The 15,597-nt window shown below is 35.6% G+C and overlaps 1 protein-coding gene across 7 annotated transcripts in view; it reads left to right on the forward strand.

Moving 5' to 3' along the window:
* The window catches only part of MDFIC (MyoD family inhibitor domain containing), a 198,328-nt gene that overhangs the window by 17,922 nt on the left and 164,809 nt on the right, over positions 1–15,597 (forward strand). The window lies entirely within an intron of this gene.

Below are 15,597 nucleotides of genomic sequence, written 5' to 3' on the forward strand. Positions count from 1 at the left end.
AACTGAACTGCATTTCATAGATTTGGAATCTTTATCATCTACAGTTTACATTTAGGAACTGTGAAAGAGCTATTTTAGCTCTTGTGGTTTCAACTTACAGTCCACTTCTGTTTTCAGATTACTGCCCACATGATCTGAAACAAGATGATTCACATGCATGTGCTCTTTTATTGTTGTTGTCTGCTTGATTTTTCAGTAGTTTCAAGAATAAAATCTGAAATTAATTTTATGGTAGGATAAATGTACATTACAGAGACATTGGAAGGGAACACCCTATCAATAGAGATTTGTGTGTGTGTGTGTGTGTGTGTTTGTGTGTGTGTGTTTACTATGTAAAATGTCTAGGAAGATGAAAAATGTGTAATATGTAGTTTTACCTACAAGGAATTTGTCAACAAGGTGAAAGAGAATGAAATATAAATGTGTGTCTCATTAAACTGTAAACCCATTTCTGAATGTCAATTCAAGATTATAACAAGAACCAGGTGAGAGATTAGTTTGTGGCTAGTTGCCAGCCGAATGGTACAGTTCTGGAACAGGACAATTTAGAGATTGAGAAATAACTCAGGATGGCAGGGAGGAGTCTGTGTTGTCTGCTAGTGACACCAGCTGAAAAGTATACAGTTTGTAGGTCATTTTGGTTTCCATTAGGCAGACTCAGACACTAAAAATTAGGCAATTTGTGGTTGAGAAGGTGAGAAGCACTCCTAAAGCTGGTGGCAGTGTATAAACGAACCAACTTCCTCTCCTCACTTTTTCTAATTTAAACTATTATAATCCTATTCTACCTCTTGATGGTCCACCAACTCTTGACCTTCTGGGTCTCTGAACCTACTCTGTTCTTCATTTTCATATATTTTTTAAAGTATTATTTTAAAAATGTTTTATTTTATTTATTTGTATAAGAGGGACCAGACCTCTGTTCTCTCATGTCTAGTGCCAGGAATTGAATTTAGGGCATTAGACATACAGGTCATGTGCTTTCCTCACCAACCACCCACCCAAAGCTTTCTATTTCTATGTTTTTTTTTTAATCATTTGAGCAATATGTGGGATATTTAGTAAATTTTTTTGAGAGGCTTTGCATTTTATTCTTACTGAAATACAAGGTGAAATTATGAAACATAGAAAAGATGTAGGTGTTCACAACATTAACATATGTGCATTGATAAAATGAAAGTTTTTCTTTTGATCAATATACATAATGGATTTATTTTTATAAGCTAAGTGGTACTATATTCAGTCTTTGGGTTAGGGAAGCGTTTATGATTTTAGAAGTAAAAGATTGGAGGTACCGTTATTGAGAAAGAAAGTCTAGACTTGAGAAGCATGAGGAAGCTGTAACTAGCAGATGTTGGTAATCTAGTATGTTGGGGTGGGGGGAGAAGTAAAAATATGGAAGATGACTCTACATTGTGAATACTACTGACCAAAATTTAAGCCATAATTGGACTGCAGAGAAGTAGCCATAAATTTCAGGAAATGTTGAATTTAAGTTGCTAAAGATAGGACCACTTAGAGAGGAAAAATTCAAATCTATTTAGTAGAAATCTCAGGGGTAGGGTTAGGTATCTACAAGGAATCTACCTGGAGGTGGCTGAAACTGTGGAAGTTAATGAGGTTGCTAAGATTTGGAGCCAAAATGGTCTGATTGTTTTAATGAAGAAATGTCTCATGAAGAGAAATGTAGACATTACTTAGATTGCATAGAGCAAACTGAGATGAGTCACATTATTAAAAAATTTTTTTTGGAGGATTTCATTTCTTTTTTAAAAAAATATATTTTAAAAAGGAGACGTTAACAAAACCATAGGATAAGAGGGGTACAACTCCACACAATTCCCACCACCAGATCTCCGTGTCCCATCCCCTCTCCTGATAGCTTTCCTATTCATTATCCCTCTCGGAGTATGGACCCAAGGTCATTGTGGGATGCAGAAGGTGGAAGGTCTGGCTTCTGTAATTGCTTCCCTGCTGAACATGGGTGTTAATTGGTCGATCCATACTCTCTTCCTGCCTCTCTCTTTCCCTACTAGGTTGGGGCTCTAGGGAAGCAGAGTTCCAGGACACATTGGTGGGAATTCCAGGGAAGTCTGGTTGGCATCATATTAGCATCTGGAACCAGGTGGCTTAAAAGAGAGTTAACATATGAAGCCAAACAAATTGTTGAACAATCATGGACCTAAAGGCTGGAATAGTGCAGATGAAATGTTGCTAGTAGGCATATTTTAGTTAAATTCCAAAGGCCCTGTAGCTAAACTAGTTTTTTTTTTTTTTTTCCATGAGCCTGAAATCTGATATGCAGGTGGATCCAAGTTATTGTTTGGGGAGGTGATGCCAATTGTAAGAAAAAGTTTTTGCATAAATGACAGCTTTAAACTGGAGTGAAGTATTTTCAGAGTATATTTCCTTATTCTTAGTTGCACTTATGCTTACTCTCCTTGACTTATTATTGGGGATGCTGGTATTGAATGTTTTCACCTAAACTCTTATCAGGTTGAGCTAAAAGACTTCTAAGAATTCACCTGACTGAAAATTCTATAATTGTGTCATGTACCTGGTTGAGTGCATAAGAACATCTTGTGCAAGGACCCAGGTTCTAGATTCTTCCCACCCATAGGGGCAAAAGCTTCATGAGTAGTGAAACAAGTTTGCAAGTGTCTCTCCATCGTCCTCTGTCTTTTAATTTATTATTATTATTTTTAAATATTTTAGTTATAAAAAGGAAACATTGACAAAATCATAGGATAAGAGGGGCACAGCTTTATACAGTTCCCACCACCAGACCTTCGTATACCAACCCCTCCCCTGATAGCTTTCCTATTCTTTAACCCTCTGGGAGTATGGACCCAAGATCATTGTGGGATGCAGAAGGTTGAAGGACTGGCTTCTGTAATTGCTTCTCCACTGAACATGGGAATTGACAGGTCGACCCATACTCCCATCCTGTCTCTCTCTTTCCCTAGTGGGGCAAGGTTCTGGGGATATGGACCTAATTATTGTCTGGGGAGATGATGTCATGGCTGGGAAAAGGACCAGAAAGCTGAATCTGGGAAGAGAATAGCTTCCTAATATGAGAAAGGGGTATAAACATTGTTGACTATAAACCCCATCAATTTGATGTGATCTGGGCCTCATAATTAGCTTAGCCTGTGTGACCTCTACATCCCTCTAGATCTGAGCTCACATACTGTGGTCATGAGTAGGAACATTCCGTGCTGACCCAGTATTGACCCATCTTCCTCAGGTGTAGTGTAGAGTATGTTGTCCATCCTCCCTTTGGAGGATGGAACATTCTCTACCATTGTTGATCCAGGTTAAGGGCAAGGTCCGATGGGGGCCCACAAAGGGGTCTATTTTGTAGTTACTGATAGAGATAACCAGAAGCAATGGAGAGAGGGATTTATGTGAGGTCTAGGCCCATCAAGTCTGTTTGGGAGATTCAGGACTCCCCAGTTAGGGATCCAGCTGGTGGAATGGCCTGATAGTGACTAAAGAGTCAGCATTAAAATATGCCAGTCTCTTGCTATATATGGACTCCATTATCTTGAGGAATTTCCCATCTACTCCCATTTTTTGAGTGTTTTGAGCATGAATGGATATTGTATTTTGTCAAAGGCTTTCTCTGCATCTATTGAAATAATCATGTGGTTTTTGGTTTTGCTTTTATTGATGTGGTAAATGACATCGATTGACTTATGTGTGTTCAACCATCCTTGCATAGCTGGGATAAATCCCACTTGGTCGTGATGAAAAATCTTTTTGATATACTGCTGTATCAACCAGTTGGCCAGGATCTTGTTTAATATTTTGGCATCTATTTTCATCAGAGACACTGGTCTATAGTTTTCTTTTTTTGTTATGAACCTTTCTGCTTTTGTTATCAGGGTGATGTTGGCTTCATACAATGTGGAAAGGAGTATTCCTGTTTCTTTGATCTTGTGGAAGAGCTTTATAAGTATGGGTATTAACTGTTTCCTGAAAGTTTTGTAGAATTTGTTTGTGAAGCCATCTGGTCCAGGACTTTTGTTGTTGGGGAGATTCTTAATAACTGTTTCGATTTTTTTGTCTGTGATTGGTGCAGTTAGCTTTTGTAGTTCTTCTTGGTTCAGTTTAGGAAGGACATATGTTTCTAGGAATTCTTCCATTTCTTCCAGATTCTCTAGCTTGGTGGCATATAGTTCTTCATAGAAGTTTCACATGATTTTATGGATTTCTGTATTGTCAGTTGTGATAGCTCCTCTATAATTTACAATGCTATTAATTTGAGTCTTCTTCCTTTTTTATTTTAGTGAGTCTGGCTAGGGGTTTGTCAATCTTGTTTAATTTTTCAAAGAACCACCATTTGGCTTCATTGATCTTTTGTATGATTCTCTTATTTTTGATGTTGTTTACTTCTGCTCTAATTTTAGTGATTTCTGTCCTTCTGGTTATTTTAGGTTTCCTTTGTTCCTCTTCCTCTAAGTCCTAAAGGTGTGCAATAAGGTCATTTATTTGGGCTTTTTCTTGTTTTTTAATATGTGAATCTATGGCTGTGAGTTTCTCTCTCAGTACTGCTTTAGCTGTGTCCCAAATATTTTGATAGCTTATGTCTTCATTTTCATTTGTTTCCAGGAACATTTGAATTTCTTGCTTGAACGTTTCTCTGACCCAGTGGTTCTTAAGCAGTATGTTGTTTAGTTTCCAAATTCTGTGTCTTTTAATAATTTTCTGTTTGTTGTTAAATGTTAGTTTTACTCCACTATGGTCTGAGAACATACTTGGGATAATTTCATTGCTCTTGAATTTGTCGATGGCTGTCTTTGTGGCCTAACATGTGTTCTATCCTTGATTATGTGTTATGTGGATATGAAAAGAAGGTGTATTCCAGTTTTTTGGGGTGAAGTACTCTGAAAATGTCCAGGAGGTCTAGTCTGACTGTCTCTTCATTTAATTCTCTTGTTTCTTTGTTGGTTCTCTGCTTTGTTGATCTGTCTAAGTGTGAGAGTGGGGTATTAAAGTCTCCCACTATTATTGTATTACTATTGATGTATTTTTGAAATTCAGTAGGTGCTTGATGTATTTAGATGGTTCCTCATTGGGTGCATAGATGTTAATAATTGTTAAGACTTCTTGGCTGTTGATCCTCTAATAATTATGTAATGTCCTTGCCTATCTTTTATTACTTTATTTAATTTAAGATCTATTGTGTCAGAGACGAGAATGGCTGTTCCAGCTTTTTTTGTGTGTGTGGTCCATTAGCCTGTATGATAGTTTTCCATCCTTTCACTTTACATCTGTGTTTATCTTGTTGTGACAGATGGGATTCTTGCAAGCAGCATATGGTTGGGTTATGTTTTCTGATCCATTCCCCCACCCTGTGCCTTTTGATGGGTGAGTTTAAGCCATTGACATTTATTGATATTATGGATTTAATGTATTGTAGTGCCATTCTTCAACAAGTTTTTATTTGCTCTGATATATGGCAAGTATATAGTGATGTTCTTGTTTATAAGAGGTCTTTTAGAACTTCTTTCAAGGCCAGTTTGGTAATGGTTGCCACCTTTAACTGTTGTTTGTCTAAGAAGGTTTTGATCCCTCCATCTAGTTTGAATTAAAGTCTAGCAGGATATGTTATCCTCGGTTGAAACCCTTTTTCGTTTAGGGCTCGATAGATATCTTGCCATTCTCTTCTGGCTTTTAGAGTTTGAGTGGAGAAGTCTGCTGATAGTCTTATGGGTTTTCCTCTGTATGTAACTTTTTGTTTTTCTCTTGCAGCATTAGGATCCTTTCTTTATCCTTACTTCTTCTCATTGTGACTATGATGTGTCTTGGTGTCTTCAGGTCTGGGTTGATTCTGCTTGGATATCTCTGGGCCTCTTGAATCTTAATGTCTTCTCTGTTGTTCAGGTCGGGAAAGTTTTCTTCTATAATTTCCTCTAGAATGTTTCCTTCCCTTTCCTCTCTTTCTTCCTCTGGCAGGCCAATTATACAAATGTTACTTCTTTTGAGATCATTCCATATGTTGTTGTTTTCAGTGTCTATCAATCTCTTTTTGAGCTCTTTCACCTCTTTCTTAGTTTTCTCTAGCTCATCCTCTGTCTGACTAATTATGTTTTCTGCTTCTGTTAGTCTGCTTTCACTTGCCTCAGCTTCTTTCTTCATTTCAGCATTTCAGCTATTTCAGCTTTCGGTTATCTTATTGCCTTAAGGTAATCAGTATTTTCCTTGAGGTTCTCATTTGTTGTTTCTCTAATACTGCCATTCCTTTCCTCCAAAGTTGTTTTCATTTCTGTGATTAATAAGTTTATTATTGCTTGTATACTTTTGTTATCTATGATTATTTCTGGCTGATTTTTGGTTTCTTCTGGTCTCTTGTCTTCATTCATTGTAGTAGCAGTTTTATTTGCTCTTGATCTTCCCATTTTTTTAAATTAATGTGTTTCTTATTTTTATGTTCTGTTGTTCCTCAGTTGTTGTGTTTTGAGTACAGGCAACACTGTACTAAATACCGTTTCCAGCAGTTGTTTTCGGGATTCAGGCCAGTAGCTCCATCTCGGTCACCATCTTGCTTGTCTTTTAATTTTTTTGCCCTTGTTACTATTGTTTTTGTTATGATTTTTATTGCTGCTGCTGTTGTTGATAGATAGGATAGAGAGACATTGAGAGAGGAGGGGAAGACAGAGATGTGGAGAGAAAGATAGCTACCTGCGACTTACTTCACAGCTCCTGTAGTGGCATTCCTGCAGGTGGGGAGCAGGGGGCTCTAACCAGGTTCCTTAGCCAGTCCTTGTACTTTGCACCATGTGCATTTAACCTGCTGCTACTGCCTGTCCCACAAAAAGTTATGTTTTTATTAAAAATACTAATAGCAGGTGGTTGGTTATATTTATTTAACTATTCGATTATTATTATTGTTATTTATTTTACCAGAATACTGTTCAGCTCTGGTTTATGGTAGTATGGGGATTGAACCTGGAACTTTGGAGCCTCAGGCAGAAGAGCCTCTTTGCATAACCATTATGCTATCTACTCCACCCTTACTTAACTATACAACATCTGACTCATGCAGCACTTATAATGCCTGATTATATAATGACTTCTTTGTTTTTGTGAGATTTTACTCATGCATCTGTTAAAAATACCTTGTTTTCCTTAAGATTTTTTTAGTGGACAATGAGATTTTAATCCATCTTAGAACATTAGTCAAAGTAGGTAGGTAAGGTCATTTGTCTTTAGGGTTCTTTTTCTTTTTTTCCGGTTTGTTTTCAGATCAGTGAAGATGTAAAATTCCAGAGCCTCAGGTCTTCCTAAAAGCTACCTTATCTTGTTTATTTATTTATTTTTATTGTACTGTATTTTCTTAAAGGTTACATTTGGGAACTATTTGCAGATTTCCAGATTGTTCTGAGCCTTTGGGAAGTACAAGCCCAGTATTTTTACTTTTCCCAGAATTTCATTCCCAGATTACTTGAGATTTCATACACTGGGATACACATAGATCATCTGAAAGAAATGGTGATATTTTCGTGGAAGGAATAGTAAACATGTAATCATTTAAAGGGATTTTGAATATAGATAAAGGTGTTAGGGATATATATTACATAAAATAGAGATATGCATACACATATACACATGACGTACATTTGAATGATCTGTCATAGAATGGCATCAAAATTGAAATGATGGTGGTGGAAAGCTAAAGTGAAAAAAAAAAATCCCAGAATTTAAATCCTAAGAAGCATTTTAAACACTTGTACTCTTTTTTTTTCTTTAAAATAAGTGTATTTTACATTAAAATTTATGAAGTTTTAAAAAGATTGCTTCCATTTGTTTTCATTTATCCTATTTTTTCATGATGTAAACTAAATACAGCATAGATGACAAGTAGAGAACATGTTTGATGATTGGTTTGTGCATTTACAGACACCCTTGCCTAGTTCAGCAGGATATTTGAGATGGTTTATTAGTACATTTTTAGAAAAGATTAAAACAGAATAATGTATTATGTATTCAATAGTAGCTTAGTAGGTTCAAACGAGGGAAAATGAAAATGTACAGATTTAGACCTGAGGGTCAGATCCAGTTATTTAATATTATATGTAAACTTGGATCAAAAAGAAAACAATTTTCATTGTCAACAAAAACCCAGCTTCTCAGGAGAAAAGTATTTGTTTTCTTATAATTTGTCTAGAACTATACTTTTTGCATAGTTTACAGGTAGGGATTATTGACTAGATAAAACTCTCAATGATCTCTATGATAGTTTGTGGATGTGCTTACTGTAACAATGCTAATGTAGTAGCAAGTATAAAAGAGCCTTTGTTATACAGGACCACACTGATTCTCAGGCATGGTTCCATTTGTTTCCCCAGTTACCTTATGAGATGTCTACTGCTTTTGTTTCCATTTTAAAGAATAATTAACTTGCTCAGGATCCACATCATTAATGCTGCGTCTAGGTTGTCTGATTTCATAATAGATCATGTGCTCTTTAGCATTTCTCTTGTGCCAAGTACAATTTGATGTTAGTGTTTCTGTTTATAAGAACTTGTTGGGAATTTTTATTCATTAGTAAGGATTCAGTTATCTGGGATTTTAGATTATAATATTGTTAAATATTGCCATTCTTCCTTCCTTTTTGTCCTTCCTTCCTTCCTTCCTTCCTTCCTTCCTTCCTTCCTTCCTTCCTTCCTTCCTTCCTTCTCTCTTCTTTTTTCCAGAATCCTTCCTTTTTCTCTCTTCTCTTTTACAGAACACTGGCGATCTCTGGCTTCTAGTGGTGTGGAGGATTGAACCCAAGGCTTTGGAGCCTCATGCATGAAAAGGATTTTTGTTTAGCCAGTATGCTGTCTTATTGCTGATCTTATTTCCTTAGAAGTTCATTAGTAACTTTTACAAGTTGATTTCATCTTTATGGAATATCACTAGATTTTTGTGTTACTGCTATTTGCTAAATGTGTTGAGCTATTAGGCTAGTAGATTAGATTTGCTTGACTGTAAACTGAAAGAAAGAATATCCTCATCAATAATGTGAATTATTATAGAAAAAAATCAACTTTCTATTTTTATCTGCAATAGGTAAAATGGTGTGTGTGTGTGTGTGTGTGTGTGTGTGTGTGTATGTGTGTGTGTGTGTGAATTACAAATTATCAACAGTAGATTGATGTTCAAAATAAGGAATTACTTACTAATGGATCAACTCACCAAAACCAAAATATGTTTCCTTGTGAGACACCATTTCCTGGAATTTAGGGAAAGGATTTAGCATTGTAGTGGGACTTTTGACACTGAGAGGAATTTAAAAAATAACTGAGAGGCAAGTTTCTGAGATTTATATTGTATTCTCTCTCACCAGTAAAAGTGAGCTAGCATTTTCTTCCTTATTGTACTTTTGATGGTTCTAAAGATGAAATAAGTACTATGTGTTAAAGTTCTTTGAAAATTGCCATCACTATGTATTCATTGATTTGTTTTTTTTAATAAAAGGAAATATTTAATTTCCTTTTTTTCCCCTGCTTAACAACCATATACCAGATAAGTGACTGCTATTGGGGAAGGTATGATAATCTACATGCTTTATTTTCAAATTTATTTCAAAGGATTTTTAGAATTTTCTTCTCATTAATCACCATCCAAGTGTCTTATTCCTCAACTACAAGAGTTAATTAAAATTCTCGAAATTTTGCTTCATCTCTCTTTCTCTCCTTCTCTTCTTCCTCTTCATTCTCTCATTAAAATAGACAAAAAAAAAAATCTCTAAATTTTAATTTGAATATTGCTAGTGAGGAAAAAACATAGACTTTAAAGTTAAATGGAAATTCTATTTACTTGAGCCATTCTCATTCTTTTTCAGTAGTAGTCAAGATTGAAGAGAGATGGCATTTTACCATTCATACCCTTCTTTCAAAAAATAGTGAAAAATAAAGAGTATTGACCCTGTAAGATAGATATTCTTTTCTGAGTAGAACATATTGTATTTAAATTGACCCTGTGATGCTCTTGTTTTTTCCTTTGATTCTTAGCTTAACTAATGTTTGTCACTTTCCTTGAGAATTAACTCAAATTCAATGCCTGACAATGGCTTCTTTTGTGACTTTCTCTACTCTATTCTAAAAGCCTGTCAATGATAGAGTATTATATGAACTTTTGTCTATGTCTTATAGCCCTTTGAAGTTAAGCTTACAGGATTTTAGATGCAAAAAAAGGCCTCTGCCAACATTCAGCTCAATGTTCAATGTCCTTGTTTTCCTTTGTAGGGACTGAGGTCCAGTAGTTTTATACAAGCTGGTCAGTATTTGAGCCAAAATTATGGACCCAGGGCAGTTTTTTATTACCATTGTTTTATAGTTGTTTATTTCATGTATTTGATCTCAACTATAAGATTTTTTTTTTCTTCATCATCCAATGATTCTTCTGCCTTTCTCTGTTCAGAGTAGGCACACTAGAATGTTTGGCATCTAGCCATTTGCTAGTGGTTAATTACTATCCTTTTGTTTAGTGCTCTTTTAAAGGTATCTTCAATTTTTACTTCAGTATCTAAACCATATTTCGTATACATTCATCTCATAGTTAAACCCACTAGCTAATTCAGTTTTTTTTAACCTCTAGGTCTCCCAACATGGAGACCAAGTTAAAGAACTTTACATTAATTGGTTGTTAGATAAAATCATATTTCCTGATTATTTGGGGTTACTGCGGCAAGATGATGAGAAGAAAGGACTGTGTCTCTATATTTTCTAGGCTCTCGTACGTTTTCCCTAAATTGTGTAGTACAGAAGAGCTTACTTAGAAATTTAGCCAGATATGATAATGTATCTTACCTCCCTACGCTGCCTGAATGGGTACCACTTTGGTTGGGACCTATGAACCTTTAGGTTCAAGGAGCACAACAGTGAAGAACCTTTGGCTAAGAAGAACAGCAACACTGAGATGAAGAAGTTCAAGAAAACTGCTAAGTTGGTAGGGATATCTCTCTATATCTTCATAGAAAGGTACAGGTTGATTTTATGCATTATTGAATTTACTTCCCATGAGTTATATCTTTCAGGTCAATTCAGAGATGACCAGAGAATCTATACTGATAAAATATATCTGTCTTTAGAAACTATTGTTTAGTCCTCTTAATGAGTAGTGGTTGATTCAGCCTATTGAAAGTTGTAGTGAGGTTAGCTGTATGGTTAGAAATCCTGGAACTCAGGGAGTCCAGCAGTAGTGCAGCGGGTTAAGCGTTAGAGGTGGGAAGCGCAAGGACCTGCATAAGGAACTAGGTTCGAGCCCCCAGCTCCCCACCTGCAGGGGAGTCGCTTCATAGGTGGTGAAGCAGGTTTGCAGGTGTCTATCTTTCTCTCCCTCTCTCTGTCTTCCCCTCCTCTCTCCATTTCTCTCTCTCCTATCCAACAACAACGACATCAATATCAACAACAATAATGACTACAACAATAAAACAAAGGCAACCAAAAGGAATAAATAAATATTAAAAAAAAACGAAGAAATCCTGGAACTCAAAGTTGTTTGTCAGTTTATATCTCTCTGTCGTAGTGTCAACATTAGCTATAATTGTAGATCATTTATGAAAGTACCATGCAGGTTTCCTGCTGAATGCATACATTTGAAAGCTATGGAACAGTCAAGCAAACAGATAAATCTAACTATTCAGGTGTAAATAACTAACAAAGGGGCCAGGTTGTGGCACACCTGGTTGACTGTGTATGTTACCATGTGCAAGGACTTGGGTTCAAATCCTGTGCCCCACCAGTACGGGGTAAGCTTCATGAGTAGTGAAGCAGGCCTGAAGGTGTCCCTTTTTCTCTCTCCATCTCTATTTCCCCTTTCCTCTCAATTTTTCTGTCCCATAAAATTAAAAAATTAAATAATAATAATAAATTGAAACATGGCCACTGGCGTATTCATGGACAAAGAGAATTAATAAAGATCAATTTACATTTCATATTTGAAACCTTTTCTGAGCCTTACTTTGAATTGGGTATTTTAACAGATCATAGCAAAAAAAATGTAAGACCAACTTTTGAGCCAAGACATCTGATTTTCAAAGGAAGAAAAGTCTGATTACTGTGATTTTAATAGTAGTTACATATTATTTATGATTTCTTGCATTTAATGAGACAAGGAGTGATGATTTTCTTTAAGTTGAAAGAGACTCTGGGTATCATCCAATTCTAGAATATCATAGGTAGAGAAACTTAAAAAAATGTTTTAAACTATCCCTTAATAAATATTTGTCAGGAAGAACTTAATTTTTCCTTTAATAGTGGGTCAGTACTAAATCAGCTTGTATGTAGACCACATGGCATTTTCATTTATTCAATGGGGAGTTGAGAGGGTCTGTGTTTAGCACTTGAAATATTGGACATGATTCAAATGTGAGTCAAGTGTGTCTAGAGGCTTTATTCACACCTATTTTCTTTTAGTCAGCAATGCTTCATAATGCCCTGGCTTTATGAATTAATTTTAATGGAATTAAGCTTGAACAGTTTAAATTTATATAATTAATTTCATTCAGCTTCAATTAAAGTTACTAATTGAATCAAGCCTACTAGCATGACACCTGGCGGCAGTCAGCTACATAACAGTAGCAGTGAGGACATGCAATTATGCCAATAAGAGATTCCACAAATTTGTAGAATATTCTCAACTGTTGATGATAATCTCAGAAAATCCTGGAATTAACTGTGTCACTGGAAAGATTTCAGAAGTTTTTTAAATAAGTATAGGTTTCAATCGAAACTAAAACATTTTGGGGAGGTTATATTTTTTTATTTAAATTGTTAAATAAATGTCATATAATGTAGAATATAGTTGTTTAGCATGCTTTCAATTTATACTATTATCTAAATATGATTTTATTTTTGTTTTCTAAAAATACTTAGTCTTGAAGACCCCGTTTGTCCCTCCTAAATCTTGGCCTCTGAACTTAATCCTGAGAGACTGATCATCTATTTTCATGTGCTGAAATATGTCTCATGGCAGAACATTTCAATTGTGTAATCCCCATGGTACAGGAGAAATTTTTGCATGTGCAGAAAATTTTCCCTTCCACTGGAAACGTTAAGTTGACTAACAACTTCTGTTTAAATGTCTTTCCTTTCCTTGCTTCCATGGCTTGACCTCATCCAACTTCTTTCCTTCACCGAGTCCTTTATAATTGTACAGACCCTGATGGTATACACTTCTCTTAGGAATAAGGTTAACAATAACATTCTTTTGATGGGCCTATTCTTTTTAAAAGACATTTTAAAAAGTATTTTACTTATTTATTTATGAGAAAGATAGGAGAAAGAACCAGACATCACTTTGCTACATGTGAGCTGGGGACTGAACTTGGGACCTCATGCTTGAGAATTCAGTGCTTTATCCACTGCCCATCTCCTGGATCACCTTTTTTTAAAAAAATAATATTTAAAAAAATATGCATTTTTTTTTTTTTTTTTTACCAGAGCGCTACTCAGTTCTGGCTTATGGTGGGACTGGGGACTGAACCAGAGACATTTGATGCCTTAGGCATGGATGCCTTTCTGCATAACCATTATACTATATCTTTAGTCCTGAGCCTGTTCTTTTGAACACCTTTAGTGATGAAGTTTAGGAAGATGACTGATTTTAGTTATAACTTTGTGATTTGCAAATTCAAATATCCAACAAGAACATCTTCTCAACTGTTTATTTTTATTCCTTTTTTTGATGGGACAGAGAGAAGTTGAAAGAGGAGGGGAGACAAAGAATGAAAGAGAAGGAGAGAGATCTGCTGCACTGCTTCACTGTTGGTGAAGCTTTCCCTCTGATTTGAGGGCTTTGTACTTTATTGTCTAGCACAGTGCATATATAGCTGCTATGTAAACATTTATATAATTTTACGTTAATGAAATTTTCTATACTCTGGGTCTTCCCAATGAAATTTAGCGAAGAGAACTCAGCTATCTTCAGGCTCATCTTCCTTGATTATTTGTGCAAACCTTTTGTTGTTTTCTCATATTTATTCCACCCCTTTATTCCTTAATTGATTAAACTCGCAGGTACTTTTGCTTGGAATCTGCTAACATCCCTATTTAATTTAATTTACTCTGCTCTCCCTCTTCCATGAATCCCTACTCTAGTGACTCTCAAAGAAGTGAGTGCAGCATACTTAGGAAGACGTCTCTTAAATTGAATTAAAATCATTGGTTGTAAAGTCTAGAAATTTACTTTTAAAAGTTCCTACCAGGCTAGGGAGATAGCACCAGTTGTAGTGCAACAGACTTCATGACTGAGACTGCGGAGTCCTCGGGTTCAGTCTCTTATAGTTGAGTAGTGCTCTGGGGGAAAAAAAATCTGAAAACTGTTACTGTGTGTATATTAATATTATTAAACTTTTTAGAGCATGTCTCTGACTAGGCAATTCATAAAACTTCAATGGATGCTTTGATTTAGTTATCTTGCTTTGAAATTAAGTTCAGATCATCACCTTGACATTCATATACCCTTACCATGTCTTTACTCAAATATAGTCTTATCTTCTAAAGTCCCTCTTAAAGTGTTTTACAGTCCATTTTATTGGGATTTTTGACCAAGTGCTTGTTTTTTGAGTTTGTCCATGAAATTCTTCCACATAGAATGACCTTTTTGCTGTCTCTGCTTTTAAATTCTTGCTAATCTTTTAAAGACCATATGGCATGCAACTATGTCTGTAGTGCCTTTCTTGATCTCTGAAATCTGATGTTTTTTTTTCTCCTATTCAACCATGTTAACTCTCTGAAATTGTCATAATACACATTTTTGCTCATGTTAGTTTGTTTTTTCTCAAGTTATATTACCTACTTATTGATTAGCCCCCTGAGAACTCATATATATATAGTCTTTCTTTTTCCTTTTATTCAATAGGACAGAGAGGAGTTGAGAGGGAAGGAGGAGGGAGAGAGGGAGAGGGGAAGATAGACACCTGAAGACCTGCTTCACCACTTGTGAAGCTTCCCTGCTGCAGGTAGGGAGCCGGGACTCAAACCTGGATCCTTGTATGTGTCCTTATGTTTAGTAATATGTGTGTCTAACCCAGTGCGCCACTCCTTATATTTATTTATGAATCTCTCATTCTCAATGCCCCCCCAAATTTATAGAATAATCCTTTTTCCCAAGTTTTTGCAGAGATAGACCACCTCATTTCTCAGTTATTTTTCATTTAGTTGCAGCCTGACTTTCTAGCAGTGATTGGTCTCTTCTTATTTAATGCTTTCCCTGTGAAAACCTTCCTCCATCAATATGAGTTTAATTTCATTTTTGGATATAAATTCTTTGCATATTGTTTTTTTTCTAGCTGGGCAGATCATTTGCTGCGTAATATGTTCACAATATTTTAGCTATAGATAACTCTGTTTCAAATTAGGCACATAGTAGGTATTCAATGAATATTTGTTCTTGAGTCAGTGACACCTATCTGACAGTCAGCAGAGGCTCTGTTGCCATTTCCATTTCCTTAATCATGGTGGACATAGAAGCATTTAGAAAGCAAAAGTATATGCATATATATGTATGACATATGTATATATAATATGCATATATGTGAATATATTATGAAAATAGTGAAATGCATGTAATTAAATAGTGATAATGAATATGTATTTTTAT

This window comes from Erinaceus europaeus, chromosome 8, assembly GCF_950295315.1.
Source record: "Erinaceus europaeus chromosome 8, mEriEur2.1, whole genome shotgun sequence".
In the NCBI taxonomy this organism is placed as follows: domain Eukaryota; kingdom Metazoa; phylum Chordata; class Mammalia; order Eulipotyphla; family Erinaceidae; genus Erinaceus; species Erinaceus europaeus.